Consider the following 19252-nt stretch of genomic DNA (forward strand, 5'->3'; position numbering starts at 1 on the left):
CCCCTGCGCGGGAAGAATGAAGAGGAGAAATGCAGCTACCTCCTGCTCTGGATAGGGGAAAAAGGGCGCGATGTGCACAACACTTGGACACTCAGCGGAGAACAAGCCAAGAAGCTAGAAACGTACTACGATAAGTACACTGAGTACATCACCCCCAAAGCAAACCCGATTTATGCCAGATATAAATTTCATGAAAAGATGCAGGGAGAGAGTGAATCCTTCGAACGATTTGTAACTGAGCTAAAGCTCCTAGTCAAAGACTGTGGCTACCCAAATGCCGACGAGATGGTCAGGGACCGCATCGTGTTTGCCACCAACTCACCCAGAGTGAGAGAAAAGCTACTTAGCCAGGGAGCTGAGCTAACGCTAGAAAAGGCCATAGATGTAGCCCGCTCACACGAGCTAGCAAAGCAACAGCTAAAGTCTATGGGCCAGGGCAGCACACATGAAACGGTGCACGCAATAGGCAGAAAGACTTACAAACCGAACGCACCCAAAGCAGCTAACGCTAACTTCAGACAAAGGGACGTTAGCACTGCCGCCAGGGCGTGTAGCTATTGTGGAGGGCTACACGGCGCTAAAGCCACTTGCCCAGCTAAGGGTAAACAATGCATTAAATGCAAGAAGCTCAATCATTTTGCTAAAGTATGCAAGTCTAGCTCCCAGGGACAGACAAAGTACTACCGCGGCACAGTACATGCCGTCGGAGAGAACCCAGAAGAGTGCACCACTGACAGAGAACAGGAAGAACTGTACTTCGACAACATTACAGTGGAGAGCACCGCTGTGGGAGAACAGACAGAGCTGTACATAGACTGCATCTCAATAGAGAACAACGGAAAAAGCAACGAGCAGGCTTACGTAGAGGTTGGAATTGGCACACCTCCACAGAAGGTAAAGTTTAAACTAGACACTGGGGCACAGGCCAATACTATTCCCACCAACCTGTTCCAGGCGCTGTTCAAAAATGTGACACTGAAACCAGCAATACACAGACTCACTGAATATGGAGGAGGCGCGCTGAGCGTGAAAGGCACATGCAAACTCAAATGTAAGTACAGAGACAATGCAATGATGCTGGACTTTTACGTCATTGACACAAACGCCTCACCAGTCATGGCAATGAAAACATGCCGTGACCTAAACTTGGTAAAAATAGTGATGGTTGTGAGCGAGGAAAACAATGTCACATCACAGAGCATAATGGATGAGTATGCAGATGTTTTCCAGGGAATAGGAGAGTTCCCAGGCGAGTGCACCTTCCGCGTCACACCAGATGCAACGCCGGTCGTCTGCCCGCCACGCAGAATCCCCATCGCCCTACGCAGCAAACTGAGGGACGAGCTTGACAGCATGGAGAAAGGCGGCATAATCTGTAAGGTAACAGAACCCACAGAATGGGTGAACGCACTCGTCATTGTTGAGAAGCCAAAGACAGGCAAACTTAGAGTGTGTTTAGACCCCAGAGCTCTTAACAAAGTGATACAACGACCTCACTACCCCCTCCCCACGCTGGAGGACGCCACCACAAAGCTTGCTGGAGCTGAGTACTTTAGCGTGTTAGACGCGCGGTCAGGCTATTGGGCCATCAAACTGAGCACTGAATCCTCAATGTTGACGACATTTAACACAGTGTTTGGCAGGTATCGTTTCCTCAGACTGCCATTCGGAATCGTGTCCGCTCAAGACGAGTTCCAGAGACGCGTGGATGAAACATATGAAGGATTGGACGGTGTGACGGCCATAGTGGACGACATACTAGTGTTCGGCAAGACTAAAGAGGAACATGACCAGCGTCTCAGAGCGATGCTGAAGCGCACAAGGGAGCGAGGGGTGCGGCTCAACCCCGACAAGTGTCACATATGCGTGTCCGAGGTAAGCTACTTCGGCCACACGCTCTCACACGAAGGCATCAAACCAGACCCACACAAGGTGAAGGCGGTCAAGGACATGCAACCCCCACAGAACAAAGCAGAGCTGGAGACAGTCCTCGGCATGATCAACTACCTCGCCAGATTCGCTCCACACCTCTCACAGATAAACTCACCCCTCAGACAGCTTCTGAAACAGGACAGTGAGTTTGTGTGGGATGCAGTCCACGACAAGGCGTTCCAAGAGATGAAGAATCTCATTACACAGCACCCAGGTCCAGTACTCTCATATTTCGACCCGCAGAAAGAGCTGCGACTCCAAGTGGATGCATCCAAAAGTGGCCTTGGGGCTGTCATGCTCCAAGATGGCAAACCAATTGCCTATGCGTCCAAGTCACTCAACAGCACTGAAGAAAACTACGCACAGATAGAGAAGGAGCTCTACGCTGTGGTCTTCGGCTGCAAGAGGTTCCACGAGTACATGTATGGACGAAAAGTGATTGTGGAGTCAGACCACAAGCCTCTGGAGGCAATACTAAAAAAGCCACTGGCAGCAGCACCACCCCGGCTGCAACGGATGATCCTGGCGCTCCAAAAATACGACATCCAAATCATCCACCGCCCCGGTAAGGACATACCGGTGGCCGACACACTGTCACGCAAGTCAATAGAACACCACGACAGTGACCTACAGGAAGGGATGGAGGCCCAAGTGCACACAGTCCTCAGCAACATCCCTGTGAGCGACACAAGACTCACAGAAATCAAGCAGGAAACAGCGCAAGATCCACAGCTCACCGCACTCAGACGAGCCACACTCACTGGCTGGCCAGACACAAAGAAAAAGTGCCCGCCCAGCATCCAGGAATACTGGAACCACAGAGCAGAAATCTCAGAAATGGACGGTATCCTGTTCAAAGGTGAGAGAATCATTGTCCCCCAAAAGCTTCGCAAGGACATGATACAGCGCATCCATGCCAGCCACCTTGGCGTGGAAAAAAGCAAATGCCGAGCAAGAGACTTACTGTTCTGGCCTGGCATGGGGAAACAGATCGAGGATGCGGTAGCAGACTGCAGCATATGCCAAGAACGGCGCAGCGCAAATGCAAAGGAACCAATGATGTCACACGCCATACCCGAGCGGCCGTGGCAAGTGATAGGCACAGACCTATTCACATGGAACTCACAGGACTTCATAGTCACTGTGGACTACTACTCCAGATTCTTCGAGCTAGAAAGACTTTACAGCTGCACCTCATCTGCCGTCATCATGAAGCTGAAAGCAGCAATGGCTCGACACGGAATCCCCGAGACTATCATCAGCGACAACGGTCCGTGCTACAGCTCTGGTGAGTTCCGCAACTTCTCACAGACATGGGGTTTCTCACACACCACCACAAGCCCCCACTACCCACAGAGCAACGGCCTCTCCGAGAAGACTGTCCAGACGGCCAAACGCATCCTGGACAAAGCCAAAGCTGAGAACAAAGACCCCTACATGAGCTTACTGGAGTATCGCAACACACCGGTGGACAACCTGAAATCACCGGCACAGCTACTGATGAGTCGGAGGCTGCGGTCCATTCTCCCATCAACAGCAAAACACCTGCAGCCACAGATCGCCAGTCAGGAGGATGTTCACAAAAGGAGAGAGGTATGTCAACAGCGCCAGCAGGCATACTACAACCGAACAGCCAAACCTCTGCCCCACCTGCCCGCAGGCACACCAATCCGCTTCCGGCAGGAGGATGGATCCTGGAGACCTGCAACTGTGGAAAGACCAGCGAACACAGACAGGAGCTACCACATCCAAACCAAAGAAGGTCAGATCTACCGACGCAACCGTCAACACCTGCGACAAAGCAGAGTGAACACTCACACTACACACACACACACTTCACAGCAGACTGTTACCAGCGCTAACAACAACACACAAGCCCATCAGCAAGAGCATGCTGAACCTCCAGACACGAACAATCAGCGACAACCAGACACACAGCCTGGTTACACCACGAGGTCAGGTCGCACGGTCAAACCAAGACAAATCCTTGACTTATGAATGTAAAAAAAAAAAAAAAAAAAAAAAGATGAAATGTTATTACGGTGTCACATTTAGACAGGGAAGGAAATGTTTTACACTACTTTGTTGCAGTCCAGTTATATAAGAGTTCCACTTTCATATTCTTTCTTATTAAGATTGTATTCGCTTATAAACGTGCTCAACGTGGTCTGTATCTCTGCAGAGAAAGCAACACTTTTCAGAAAAAGGGAGATGTAATATTTGCTAGTAATATTTGATTTGCTAATGTCCCTTACGGCTTTCCGTAGCGCCACAACAAAGTCACGTGATGTACGTAACAACGTGAGTCGGAATCCGGTCGATGAATAAACACCCAGCACGAGAGAAGTCGTCCTTGCTTTATTAATGTTATAAGTTAACATAGCCAGAGGGCACAGATCATTACAGGTGGTTGTGCTCCTTCTTGGGCTGGGGAAGGGTCGTCAGGCTCACTAGGACACCCCTCACTGGTGAGCCGGGTCTTTTTGGGCGAGTCGGGCAGGCCTTGATATAGTGGCCCGACCTCCCGCAGTAGAGGCAGAGGTGGCCATGCATCCTCTGCTCCCTAACCTCCAGCGGGAGCCGTGACCGACCCAACTGCATGGGCTCCTCCTCCGGCCTGGATCCAGAAGCCACCCAGGGTTGCGAGGGGGAGTGTGAGGGTGGAGAGAGCCCACGGGACGCTGACCCAGGGAAGGCACCGGTAGGACGGACGGGGGTTGGTCTATGGGAGGGGCCAGCGCGCGGGGCGCGTTCCTGGCGCCGCTCCCGCAGCCGTTCGTCCATCTGGAGGGCGACGAGCTCGTTGAAGGAGGCAGGGCGGTCCCGAACGATGAGATCTTTGATGGGCTCGCTCAGCCCCCTCCTGTACGCGCTCTTGACCGCAGTGTCATCCCACCCACTGTCTGCCGCGAGTATCCTTACCTCCAAGGAATAATCTGCCACCGACCTGGCTCACTGTTGGATGGAATGGAGGCGGCCGGCAGCGTCCTGCCCGTCAGCTGGGTGGTCGAACACCAGATTGAACTCGCGGCGGAAGGCACCATAGTCCGAGGCGAGCTGCTCGGTATGGCCTACCGTCGCTATGGCCCAGCTGAGGGCTTTGCCGGTGAGGAGGGACATGACAAGGGCTACCTTGGTCTCTCCTGTCCTATACCTAGCTGGCTGGTGTTTGAACAGGCGCTCACACTGACCAAGGAAACCCCTGCACAGCTCGAACTCCCCACCGAAGGCATTGGGGCAGGGGAGGTTAGGCTCGCACCGGGGGTCGACTCGGAGGAGGGGGAACGTCGGGACCAGAAACGGGGAAACCGGAGGCCGAGCTGGGGGCAGAGACCGAGGCCAGGGCAGGGTGGTCGCTCATCCTGGAGACCGCTGTGGAGAGTACAGCGATCTGCGCGGTGAGGGCATCTAACGCGCTCGTCGCGGCCTGGGAGCCGGACTGAAGATCGCTGATCTCTCCGGTGACACGGGTGAAGGCAGTAGTAAGCTCTGAGTTGAGAGAGGCAAGTTGGCAACTGTGACTTCTTACTACTGCCTCTAGGGGGACGGGGCTCAGGGGCGTCACAGGGACCGTCCGCTCCTTGGGTTTGCCTGGGTCCATAATGGCTTCGACGTTCTGTTATGCTCGCGCACCAGAACCTGACCCGTGTGGCGAAACCCAAGACAGACAGACACGAGATGACTTCTAAATCTACAAAGGGGGGGTTTTATTGTGGGAGGGAAATGTATGGTGAAAAAAGGCGTTCCGTTAGTGGGATGTGTGAATAAACTATGTGTGGTGTCCCGTGGTTTGCGTGTATAACTATGTGCGAGTGTTTTTAGCCAATGTGTGGTGCGGTATGTAAATGACCAGGAGGTGTTGAAGAAATGTGCGTGCACCTGGCGAGAAAGTCCAGTCCGTGATCCAAGAGGGGTTGTCCGAGAAAGTCCAGGTCCGAGATCCGGGAAGTCGAGTCCGAAAGGAGGAGTCCAGATAGAGGGACAAGGGGGGAGATCGCAGGAGAGGTCCGGGGAGAAACGTGAAGGTCGCTGGGGACGGGGGAGCCGTGGAAATCGCGGAGGGAGAGTCTTGGGAGGCAACAGAGACACGAAGATAAGACACTGGGGAATAAACAGAAAGCAAGGAACGCTGGAGGGCTTATCGGAACTTCACCGCAGGGTTCAGTACGTCGAAGCAGTGAGAGACGTTCTGGGAGGCTTCTTGTAGAAGGCTGCCTGATTGCCACAGGTGTGCCTGATGGATGATGGCAAACACCTGGTGCAGTGCAGCGCTCGTCTCCTCAGAGCGCGAGCCGAGCGCTCGGATGTTTCCGGCACGTCCGAGCTGGGGGAGTGGCTTGAACGTGCCGGGGAGGCAGCTCGGGGCGGTGTAACCACAACAGGGTACTGCTGCTGAAGTGATTGGTTCATGTCTCTGACGGCTGATACGTTGGCATCTATTTTCAGTACACCTAGTTTCATGGCCAACTCTTTTCCTAGTAGTGGTTCTCCATCACCTCTGATTACTATGAATTCTGCTTGTTCACAGCGTTCTCCTATTTTTACTTTGCATGTGAACGCCCCTTTAATGGGTAGAGGTTGGTTAGATGAATAAGAAAATAGTTTCCTTTCCGGCTTTGGGACATATGAGTGACACCTAATTTTCTCTGACTTTAAACCCTCCCAGGTCTTTTCGTCTATCATATTGCAAGTAGCCCCGGAGTCGACAAGCATCTTCAAGCTAACTCCCCCCACATTTATGTTGCGCCTATCTGACTTGTTTGTATCACTCAATACAAAGGCATAATCATTTTCTTCTATCTCTATTTTATGCACTTTTCCCTTTCCTGTTGCACCTTTTGTTTTGCATCGTTTTGCGAAATGCTCTCTACCGTTGCATTTGCGACACGTTTTGCCGCGCGCGGGACAATTGGGGTCTTTCCCAAAGTGGTCTGAATGTCCACATCTAAAACACGTTTTGTCCATTTTGTCCGTTTTTCCTCTATCCGCGCCCGGTCTCCCTTGTCCTCTCTTCTGATATTTCCCTCCTTTCTGTGAGACACGACTCACAGTCGCCTCTGCTTTCCCCTCCCTCACAGACATCTCCGCCATTTGTTCTTCAATTTGTTCGCACTGTGCCGCCAGCTCGAGAGCGCGAGCAAGCACCAAACCACGCTCCTCAAGGAGTCTACGGCGAATATAACTTGACGTGCATTTGCTTACAATTGCGTCTCTAATCTGATCGTCTGTCTCCACCAAAACCGCAGTCTTTTGCCGCACGTCTCAAGCGTGTAGCGAATTGTTGTACTGTCTCCCCTTGATTCTGGGAGATTTTCTGAAATGTCTGGCGGGCGAATGTAGCATTTACTTGAGGCACGAAATATCTGTTCAAAGCTGCAACAGCGGCATCATAATCAGTCACCTCTTCGGCGCCGTCCAAAGTTGAAAAGATGTCCTGTGTGTCTGAACCTGCGTGATGCAAAAGAAGTGCTCTCCGGCGCTGCTTCACTGCATCCTCGGTGTTATCATCGATGATCAGACCTTTCCCATCAGCAAACAGTTCAAATGACATTAGCCATCTTGTCCACCGCGGCCCCAAAGTCGCCGGGTCGGAGTAGCAATCAAACGCCGGTACGCATGCTGTCTTTTCCATGCTGCCGCGCTAGCTAGCTACAACTGTTAGCTACACTTTAGATCTAACTAAACGTTACGAACTTTAGCTCATCACTTAGCTTAGGCTTGGTACATCACTCGTCGCCATTGTTCTGATCTGTTATTCCCACCTATATGCTTATTTAGGTGTCATTAATTATAAATGATTAGGCACACCGTTATTACACAATGCCTAACGTGGCTTGCTTTATTCCACCGTATTGCAAGACTGCCCGAACAATATTCCTCGCGCTTTTCCCCACATCAACAGGTGACGTCACATACATACGGGTGCCCTTACATGCCAAACCGGTACATGACACACACCTGCTCCAGCACCGACTGAGCCGCCCAATGAGAGTGAGATACCGCCGGAGAGAACGACAGAGGAGGCTACAGCTTCTCCGTTGCAGGCAGCTTCTCCTTCCCCCTCTGACGACGGTGAGACGATTCCCTTGACCATGCCCCCGCCAGATTTGTCTGCTGTGGATGAGCCACCCTCGCAGCCTAAATTAGTGTTCCCCGCAACCAACATTTCAGGAAAATTACGTTCTTTTTCCCATAAGTGGTATGAAGAATTTAAGTGCCTTGAATACAGCTCAGCAAGGAACGCTGTTTTCTGTAAAATGTGTAGGCATTTCCCGGGCCCCATATGGAAAACACGTTTTTTCGAAGCGGGTTTGTAGATTGGAAGCACCTCCGCCAGGCATGCTCGAAACATCAGGCTAGCAAACCCCATTGTACTGCACTTGGTAAATTTGAGGGATACAGAGCAAGCCTGCAAGGTCGGGGGACTGTTCTAGACCAACTAAACCCTGAGGCAATGGACCGCTCATTCGTGGAAAGAAATCGTGATCACGTAAAGGTGATTCTGGACATTGTTATGTTCTGTGCAAAACAAGAACTGTCATTACGTGGACACAAAGAAAGCGAGAAAGCAGAAGCACTAAACAAGGGACATTTTTTAGAATTGTTTAAATTCATTTCCAGATACGACCCAGAAATTCAAAGTCGCCTTCAACAAATGCCTAAAAATGCAACGCTCATGAGTGCAAAAATTCAGAAGGAATTGCTAGAATCTGCTGCCTCATTACTGTTGCGCAAGATAAAAGCAGAGCTGCGTGAATCACCCGCCACCTACTATGCCATATTAGCGGACGAATATAAGGATATGTCAAAGCGTGAACTGGTCGCTGTGTGCATTAGGTACATTCATGCAGGGACAATAAAAGAAAGAGCAATTGGATTTTTAGACACCGGTGATATGAGTGCAAACGCGATATCTGAGAAGATTTTAGAAGTGCTGCAAACACTGGAACTTGCTCCCTCTCTGTGCGTGGGTTTAAGCTATGACGGGGCTTCCGTAATGTCAGGGAACAGAGGGGGGGTGTGCATGTTATTTTAAAACGCACTTTTCCAGACGCGGTATACGTCCACTGTAATTCCCACCGTCTTAATTTAGTTCTTTGCACCGCATGGAAAGTGTCGGGACACGTCAGCACTTTTTTCGAGACACTGAACTCGCTATACAGTTTCATGACAGGTGCGCACAGACACGCTAAATTCCTCGAAATACAGAAAGAGCTTCATCCTAACAGACGATGCCTGGAGTTAGAGCGGTCAACAGACACAAGATGGAGCTCGAAATCAGGATCAGTGAGCAAGGTTTTGGTGTTACTTGACGTTATCTTGGAAACGCTAGCACAATTTTCCAAAACTAGTGGTCACACTAAAGTTGAAGCCGAATCACTTTTGCAACAAATTCAGACGAAGAAATTTTTGTTTTTGCTGGTTACATTCGGGAAATTATTCGAGAGCAGCGATTTTGCAACAAAAGGTTTACAGAGTGGCTCATTGACTGTCACTGACTGCATAGATCTAATTCTGGACCGCTGTCGTCGTGTCTGGGAGATCACCAGGGCTGCGCTGCTCCGTGCTACGGAACGTGCCAGACGAGGAGCTAACCGTCGCCGATCCACAGCACCAGCTTACCAACCCGGACAGAGAGTCTGGCTGTCCACCAAGGATCTCCCCCTTCAGTCCTCTGCCAAGAAGCTGAATCCCCGGTTCGTTGGACCCTTCGAGATCCAGGAAGTACCCAGTCCTGCAGTTGTGCGTCTTAAGCTCCCGGCCTCCATGAAGATCCATCCGGTTTTTCATGTGTCCCGAGTAAAGCCTGTCTCCGAGAGCCCCCTTATGCCTCCGGCCCCAGCTCCGCCTCCCCCTGAGATTGTGGATGGGCATCCACAGTGGAAGGTCCGTCGGCTGATGGACGTCCGACGCAGGGGACGGGGGTTCCAGTATTTGGTTGACTGGGAGGGCTATGGGGTGGAGGAACGAAGCTGGGTATCCCGCCAGCTCATCATGGACCCTGGTCTGCTCGCTGAGTTCTATCGCCGTCACCCTGACAAGCCTGGCAGGTCGCCTGGTGGCTCCCGTAGAGGGGGGGGTACTGTTAGGGCTCGGTCTGTTGACCAACCTGGCAACCAGCAATGAGAGCGGGGGAAGGGCGCGTCTGAAACACCTGCAGCCTACCTACTCGTTAACCACTCTAGTATAAGTTTGTTTGCTTTCCAGAACTCGTCGCGAGTTCGTCCTGAACAGTCCCGTGAGTAAATTCTTCGTCTCGAGTTTTGTGACATTTCTGTGTCTCCCGGTGGAGTACAGATTGTAGTATTCTCCGTGTTTTTGCTTGTTTGATTATTCCCTTGTGTCAGTTCTCCTTGAGAGCTTGTTCGGAGAAGAACTCTCTTTGTGTTTTCCCCATTGGATTTTCCCATCGTGATTTTCTAGTTGAGATCAAGTTTTTGATATTCTAATTTCTCCTCTCTCACTGTGGATCTTATTACTCGGTTGGACTTCTACCTTAAAGGAGCAGTTTGTGTTTTTTCCCCTTTCGGACTTTAAAGGAGCAGTTTGTGTTTTTTCCCTTTCGGACTTTAAAGGAGCAGTTTACGTTTTTTCCCTTTCGGACTTTAAAGGAGCAGTTTACTTTTTTTCCTTTTCGGATTAAGGGGGCAGTTTACGTTTTCCCATTTTTAAGAAGCTATTGTCAAGTTCCGCCTGAAGCGCCTCCCCCTTCTGTCCAGGCCCGGCCGGCTCTCCTCTACGAGTCCTGCCAGGTTGGTGCTTTACTTTGTCTTGTGTTGTCGCTATTGGGTTCGTTCTACAAACCTTAACAGTACGAACTCGCCTTCACTATGAACCCAGACAACCCAGACGCCAATCCTGTCCAGGCTGCTCTCTATAAGCAGATTCAGCTTACAGCCTCCCACGGCCAGCAACTACAAGAGGCCGCTGTTGCCATGCAGGGCCTCCGGGCTCAGGTGCAACCCCTCCAGGCTTCGGTGGATTCTCTTTCGGCCCAGCAAGCGGCGCTCGCGAGCCAACAAGAGGAGGTTCTTAAGCAGTTGCGAACTCTCACAGCGGCTATCACCATCCAGCCAGCTGTCCCACCAGTTCCGGCCGCCCCTCCTCCAGCAGTGCCCGCAGCCGTTGCCTTAGACAATCCTACCGTTTATGTTTCGGATTTCCGGGAGCCCAGTATCTCCAATCCCAGGCCTTTTGATGGCAACTTTGAGACCTGTGCCACGTTCATCATGCAGTGTGAGCTTGTCTTCGCCCACCATTCCAGGGGGTTCACCACAGATGCTGCAAAAGTTGCTTACGTGACTAACCTGCTGACTGGCCGCGCTGCTCAGTGGGCCACTGCTTCCTGGTCCATGGGGGCCAGTTTCTGCTCTTCCTACGATGACTTTGTGGCTGAGCTTCGGAAGGTATTCCATCATCCAGTGTACGGTCAGGATCCGGGTGTCCGATTGAGCAGGATCCAGCAGGGCAGTGGCAGTGTCACTGATTACTCAGTCGAGTTCAGGCTGGCTGCGGCTGAGAGTGGCTGGAACGACCAGTCACTTCGGGTAACCTTCCGTAGGGGCCTCAGCGATGCCGTCAGGGATCAGCTAGCCACCCGGGAGGATCCTACCTCTCTCGACGACCTTATCAGCCTTGCCATCCGCATCGATGGACGTCTCCGCGAGAGAAGGCGCGAGCGAGGTCTACGGGGAACCGTTTCTACCTCTCAGCCATCCAGAGCTTCCGAAGGGGGCTCTTCTTCGTCGCACTCCACTTCCCCTGTGGCAAGCCTCTCCTCCTCCCAGACAGTGACAGAGGAGGAACCTATGCAGCTTGGGCGTACACGACTGACTCCCGCTGAACGTGAGGCCCGGTTCAAGGCAGGTCTCTGTCTTTACTGCGGTCTTAAGGGACACCGGATCAGCGAGTGTCCTACGCGGCCAAAAGATTAGGCTCACTGGGACCCCGGGAGATCCTAGTGAGCCGTCTTTCCTGTTCCCGCCATCCTGCTCCGGCTAACCATCTTGTGAGCGTTACCCTGGCTTGGGCAGACCAGCGGCTCACTGTAGGCGCACTCATCGATTCGGGAGCTGATGGGTGTTTCTTGGACTCTACGTTTGCTGCTCAAGCTAACATTCCATGTGAGGAATTGGAGAGGCCAATAGAGGCCTTTGCTCTGGATGAGCGCCGCCTGGCCAGTGTTACCCGACAGTCCTGTCCCGTGTCTCTCACTATTGCTGGAAACCATGTGGAGAGCCTTCAGTTCTTCGTCATCCAGTCTCCCTTAGTTCCTGTGATCTTGGGGCGTCCCTGGTTGGCTCAGCATGAGCCACACATTGCTTGGTCGTCTGGTAACATTTTGGAGTGGAGCTCCTCCTGTCACGCCCGGTGTCTTCAGGCCGCACCTGGTCCAGCAGTCCAGACTGTTCCGATTGCCCCTCCTCCCGATCTTTCCTCTGTTCCTCCCGAGTATCATGATCTCGGGGAGGTCTTCAGCAAGACGCGGGCTCAGTCTCTCCCTCCGCATCGGCCATATGATTGTGCTATCAACCTCCGTCCTGGGGCCTCTCTCCCTAGCAGTCGTCTTTACAGCCTTTCCATCCCCGAGAAGGCTGCTATGGACGATTACATTTCAGAATCGTTGGCGGCAGGGCTCATCCGACCCTCATCCTCCCAGGTGGCAGCTGGTTTCTTTTTCGTTAAGAAGAAGGATGGTGGTCTCCGACCCTGCATTGATTATCGCCAACTCAACGACATCACCATCAAGAATAAATACCCCCTGCCTCTGATGAGCTCCACCCTCGAACCCCTGACCCAGGCGACTGTCTTCACTAAGCTGGATCTCCGGAACGCCTACCATCTCGTTCGGATCCGGAAAGGGGACGAGTGGAAGACAGCCTTTAAGACTCCCGTGGTCATTATGAGTACCTGGTAATGCCGTTCGGCCTCACCAACGCCCCGGCGGTGTTCCAGGCACTCATGAATGACATCCTTCGCGACATGCTCGACCAATTCGTTGTCGTCTACCTTGATGACATCCTCATCTTCTCTAGGTCCCTCGAGGAGCATGTCCAGCACGTGCGGCAGGTTCTCGAACGCCTCCTTCGTAACCGGCTGTTCGTCAAGGCTGAGAAATGCCTGTTCCATTCTGAGTCAGTGGACTACTTAGGTTTTATCGTGGAGGGAGGCAAGACTCGAGCTGATCCTCGCAAGATCAAAGCGGTGGTGGAATGGCCGGATCCTAAGTCACGTAAGGAACTGCAGGGCTTCCTCGGGTTCGCGAACTTTTACAGGAGGTTCGTCCGAAACTACAGCTCTGTAGCAGAACCCCTCACCCGTCTAACCTCCCCCTCTCAGCCGTTCGTCTGGTCCCCAGCTGCTCGCTCTGCATTTCTGTCGCTCAAGGAGAGGTTCACCAGTGCCCCCGTCCTACTCCATCCCGATCCCAAGAGGCAGTTCATAGTTGAGGTGGACGCTTCGGACACCGGATTGGGGGCTGTGCTCTCCCAACGATCAGAGGCCGACCAGAAGGTTCATCCTTGCGCGTTCTTCTCCCGCCGGTTCCTTCCCGCCGAGGAGAACTACGATGTTGGTAATCGGGAGCTTCTCGCTGTAGTGGCTGCACTTGAGGAATGGCGCCATTGGCTGGAGGGGGCAGAGCATCCATTTACCATCTGGACTGATCATAAGAACCTGACGTTCATCCGGGCAACCAAACGTCTCAATGGTCGGCAGGCACGGTGGGCCAGCTTCCTCAGTCGGTTCGACTTCACACTGACTTATCGTCCTGGCTCCCGCAACACCAAGGCAGATGCTCTGTCTCGTCAACACCTTAAGGAACCTGTAACGGTGGAACCAAGTCCCGTCCTCCCTGAGACCAAGGTCGTTGGCGTGGTGACCTGGGGCCTTGAAACGGTGGTCAAGCGCGCCTTGCGCTCCAGTCCAGCCCCGAGCAACGTGCCGCCTCGCCGACTGTTTGTTCCGGACTCAGTGAGGTCTCGGGTCCTCAAATGGGGCCACACCAGTCAGCTCGCTTGCCACCCTGGAGTCCACCGCACTTTCACTTTCATAGCTCGACGGTTCTGGTGGCCCACTATGAGGAGGGACGTCAAGGAGTTCGTCATGGCCTGCACCATCTGTGCCCGCAGCAAGGCCTCTCACCAGGCACCGGCTGGTCTGCTGCAGCCCCTTCCTATTCCCAGTCGGCCCTGGTCCCATGTGGCGTTGGATTTTGTCTCTGGACTTCCTCCGTCTCAGGGCAACACAGTGATCCTGACGGTGGTGGATCGCTTCAGCAAGGGTGTTCACCTGGTGGCTTTGCCTAAGCTTCCTTCTGCTTCAGAAACCGCTGACCTCCTGATGAGCCACGTCTTCCGTTTGCATGGACTTCCCAAGGACATTGTGTCAGACAGAGGGCCCCAGTTTGTTTCCCGTGTGTGGCGTGCTTTCTGCAAGGGGTTGGGCGCCTCGGTCAGCCTTTCGTCGGGATATCATCCGCAGACTAACGGACAGACTGAGAGAATGAACCAGAGTGTGGAATCTGCTCTCCGTTGCGTCGCTGCCAAGAAGCCAACCTCCTGGAGTCAGTTTCTCCCCTGGGTGGAGTATGCGGTCAACTCCCTGGTCAGCTCCGTCACCGGCCTCTCGCCCTTTGAGGCATCCCTGGGTTACCAGCCGCCCGTCTTCTCTGCACAGGAGTCCGAAGTGGAGGTTCCCTCCGTGCAGACTCATCTGGACCGCTGTCGTCGTGTCTGGGAGATCACCAGGGCTGCGCTGCTCCGTGCTACGGAACGTGCCAGACGAGGAGCTAACCGTCGCCGATCCACAGCACCAGCTTACCAACCCGGACAGAGAGTCTGGCTGTCCACCAAGGATCTCCCCCTTCAGTCCTCTGCCAAGAAGCTGAATCCCCGGTTCGTTGGACCCTTCGAGATCCAGGAAGTACCCAGTCCTGCAGTTGTGCGTCTTAAGCTCCCGGCCTCCATGAAGATCCATCCGGTTTTTCATGTGTCCCGAGTAAAGCCTGTCTCCGAGAGCCCCCTTATGCCTCCGGCCCCAGCTCCGCCTCCCCCTGAGATTGTGGATGGGCATCCACAGTGGAAGGTCCGTCGGCTGATGGACGTCCGACGCAGGGGACGGGGGTTCCAGTATTTGGTTGACTGGGAGGGCTATGGGGTGGAGGAACGAAGCTGGGTATCCCGCCAGCTCATCATGGACCCTGGTCTGCTCGCTGAGTTCTATCGCCGTCACCCTGACAAGCCTGGCAGGTCGCCTGGTGGCTCCCGTAGAGGGGGGGGGTACTGTTAGGGCTCGGTCTGTTGACCAACCTGGCAACCAGCAATGAGAGCGGGGGAAGGGCGCGTCTGAAACACCTGCAGCCTACCTACTCGTTAACCACTCTAGTATAAGTTTGTTTGCTTTCCAGAACTCGTCGCGAGTTCGTCCTGAACAGTCCCGTGAGTAAATTCTTCGTCTCGAGTTTTGTGACATTTCTGTGTCTCCCGGTGGAGTACAGATTGTAGTATTCTCCGTGTTTTTGCTTGTTTGATTATTCCCTTGTGTCAGTTCTCCTTGAGAGCTTGTTCGGAGAAGAACTCTCTTTGTGTTTTCCCCATTGGATTTTCCCATCGTGATTTTCTAGTTGAGATCAAGTTTTTGATATTCTAATTTCTCCTCTCTCACTGTGGATCTTATTACTCGGTTGGACTTCTACCTTAAAGGAGCAGTTTGTGTTTTTTCCCCTTTCGGACTTTAAAGGAGCAGTTTGTGTTTTTTCCCTTTCGGACTTTAAAGGAGCAGTTTACGTTTTTTCCCTTTCGGACTTTAAAGGAGCAGTTTACTTTTTTTCCTTTTCGGATTAAGGGGGCAGTTTACGTTTTCCCATTTTTAAGAAGCTATTGTCAAGTTCCGCCTGAAGCGCCTCCCCCTTCTGTCCAGGCCCGGCCGGCTCTCCTCTACGAGTCCTGCCAGGTTGGTGCTTTACTTTGTCTTGTGTTGTCGCTATTGGGTTCGTTCTACAAACCTTAACACATTCCCCTGACTTCATGTACTGTTGAAAGACTCTTCTCCACTACAGGCCGTATCAAAACATGTCTAAGATCTTCCATGCTAACTGCACGCCTCAACAATCTATCCCTGTTGTCCTTTGAAAGGGAACTTACTGACTCTTTGGACTATGATGAAATAATCTCGATCTTCAACGCTCGCCCTCAGCGTCTACACATTGTGCTGTAAAACGTGTACTATAGGCCTATAGCTTACATTTTGTATCATGATCTTTTAGACCGAGTTGGGCTGTTTTCCTCAGTGATGTTTAAATGGTTGTGTAGAGCCTGGCGAGAATGACTGGCGTGGTATTTGTTTAAGTGGGTTTTTATTAAAGTTTTAGTATGTTTCTTGGTCACGTACTAAAAACCTGTGTTATGTGTTTACTGCTGTAATGTGTTCAAATTTGCGTCTTGTTTGAAGGATTATTGCTGGAAAATTTTGGCCCACCAATTTTCACTCAGGCCCACCTAAAAAAATATTCCTGGTTACGCCACTGGTTGGCAACTAAAATCAAACTGGAATGTGGAAAACAGTCTCACCAGAGTTCCGCTAAATTACCATAATTCCGTTTAGAGAACCCGTCCGAGTATCAGTTCCGTTACATTCCTGTCCGAGTGTCGGTTCTGTTTTTACCAGAGTTCCGTACCACAACCATTTCCGTTATAATACAGTCCCGCCTGAGTCTCGCCCAGGTCCCCTTGGCCGTCTCCTGGCCGTCCCCTGTCCGTCTCTTGTCCATCCCCTAAGCGTCCCATGTGCCGTTGGTATTGATGTTATTGTCCCTACGCAGTATGCACCAGGTTTCCCCATTCCTAATCCCAACCAATTTATTGGTTTTTTGGTTAAATCACACACATTTTACCAGTTACAGTTTAAAGCAGTGTAAAACAAACTCAGCTTTTGCTGTAGTAAGAAGTAATGCAGGTATATGCACAAAATGACAAATAGTTTGCAACTGTTGTTATATGATAAATGTCCATTACATCCATATTATCAAACTGCTGGCTGAGTACCCAAATATTAGGATAATATCAGGAATGCTATAATTTTCAGCTTGTTAGCAACATACATAAATGCTATGTGGTTAGCCTGTTAAAAAGCTGAGTTGTGAGGTTCCAGTGAAAACATGCAATCTTCGGAAGCAACGCCATATCTTCACTGTTCCACCAAGCAAGGGAGAGAAACTGAAAAAATCAGCACCAAGATTCAACTCAAGTCAAAATTGTCTATCGACTGATATCACAAAGTATGTCTCAGAAGGTTGTACATATAATAAAAAAATGACCAACATTAGTTTAATATATAAAATGTATAAAAGTGAGATAATCTACATATAAAACATTATAAACAATACAATACAATGCAATACAATACAATATAATACAATACAAAAATACAAAAAGAAAATACAAAAATGTTTAACGTGCTATATATACGTAAAAATGTGCACAATTTTTTTGATATAAGGTGGATAACCATAGTTTAGTACTTAGGGCAGACTAAGTGAGGTTGAAAGCTGATGCAATTAGAAGTGTTTAGAGTTTACTTTTGAATGAGTCAGCGGAACTAGTCTCTTGAATTTGTATTGGAAAATGATTCCGAAGAAGAGGGGGTTTGTAAGAGAAAGCCCTGCCACCTACTGATGTTTTATTTATTTTTGGAATAGTCAGGAGACCGACATTTTGTCATAGTAGAGCCCTAGAAGGTAAATGGGGAGTGACTAGATGTGATTAATACGATGGTGCAAGTCTGTGTAATATTTTATAAGTCAAAAGTAGAATCGAAGTCAGATCTAGCATGTACAGGCAGCAAATGTAATGAGATAAGAACAGGGGTAATATGATCAAATTTCCTAGTCTTGGTTAATGTCTTAGCAGCAGTATTTTGTACAAGTTGTAATTTGCTAATACTTGATTTAGGTAAACCAGAGAAAAGGGTGTTACATTAGTCAACCCTAGATTAGACAAATGCATGAACAAGTGTTTCACTATCAGTCATGGAAAGAACGGGATGAATCTTGACAACATTTCACAAATGAAAATATGCAGTCTTTGTAATATCGTTGATATGTGTTTCAAAAGAGAGATTAGGATCAAATAGGACACTAAGATTTCTAATATTAGGGCTTTGTGAAATTGTGGAACCAGCTAAGTTCAGCTAGATCACTCAATTTGTTTCTAATCTGCTTTGGACCAAGAACTAACATTTCAGTTTTCTCAGCATTTAAAAGGAGGAAGTTAGATAACATCCGTCATTTGATTTCCAATAGGCATTCCTCCAGCTTCACCAGCTGATGACAGGTGTCAGGCTTAATGGAAATATAAAACTGGGTATCATCCGCATAGGAATGGAAACCTAGTTTTAATTATTGATTAATGTACCAAGTGGCAACATGTAAAAAGAGGAAAGAATAGATCCCTGTGGCACACCAAAACTCACCTTAATGTGAGCTGATGAACAGCTGTGTAAAAGAGAACTGTCAGAAAAGTATGATCTAAACCAGGAGAGAGCAATATCAGTGAGACCAATATAACTTTCTAGGTGATCTAATAGAATGTGGTGATCAATCATGTTGAATGCTGCACATAGGTCTAGGAGCACCAATATTGAAACTGAGCCAGAATCTGAAGCAAGCAGTAAATAATTTACCGCTTCTGCCGGAACAGTTTCTATGCTGTGGGATTTTCTGAAGCCAAATTGAAGATTTTCAGGCAGATTATTGGATGAAAGTTGATCTATGTGTTGCTGAGCCACTGCTTTTTCAAGGGTTTTTTAAAAGAATGGCAGATTTGTGATTGGTTTCTAGTTGCTTATCAAATCGGGGTCCAGGTTATGCTTCTTTAACAGTCACCTGATAACCTGTGTTTTAAAAGATGAAGGCACAATGCCACTAATCAGAGAGATGTTTATCATCTGTAGTGACAGTGGGCTGAGAATTGGAAAAAGGTCCTTAATAAACTTAGAAGGAATGGGATAAAGTAAGCAAAAAGTGGGCTAGGAGGAAAATAGCAGTCTAGAGAGTGTTTCAAGGGAGATTATCTAAAAGTGGGTGAGCTTGCCAGAAGAAGAATATTCAGGTGTAATCACCGCATCCTGGATAGGAATTGAGAATGAGGGGGATATTATTTTTCTGATTTCATCAACTTCAGAGGTGACAAATTCTATGAAGTCAGTTGCAGTAAGGGAGGTGCTACATATATCGGGGGCAGTTTACAAGTCTGTTTAGTGACAGTTTCAAAAAGTAATTTGGGTTATTTCTATTATTTTATATGAGGTCAGAAAAATGAGC

Source organism: Lampris incognitus, chromosome 9, assembly GCF_029633865.1.
Source record: "Lampris incognitus isolate fLamInc1 chromosome 9, fLamInc1.hap2, whole genome shotgun sequence".
Taxonomy (NCBI): Eukaryota; Metazoa; Chordata; class Actinopteri; order Lampriformes; family Lampridae; genus Lampris; species Lampris incognitus.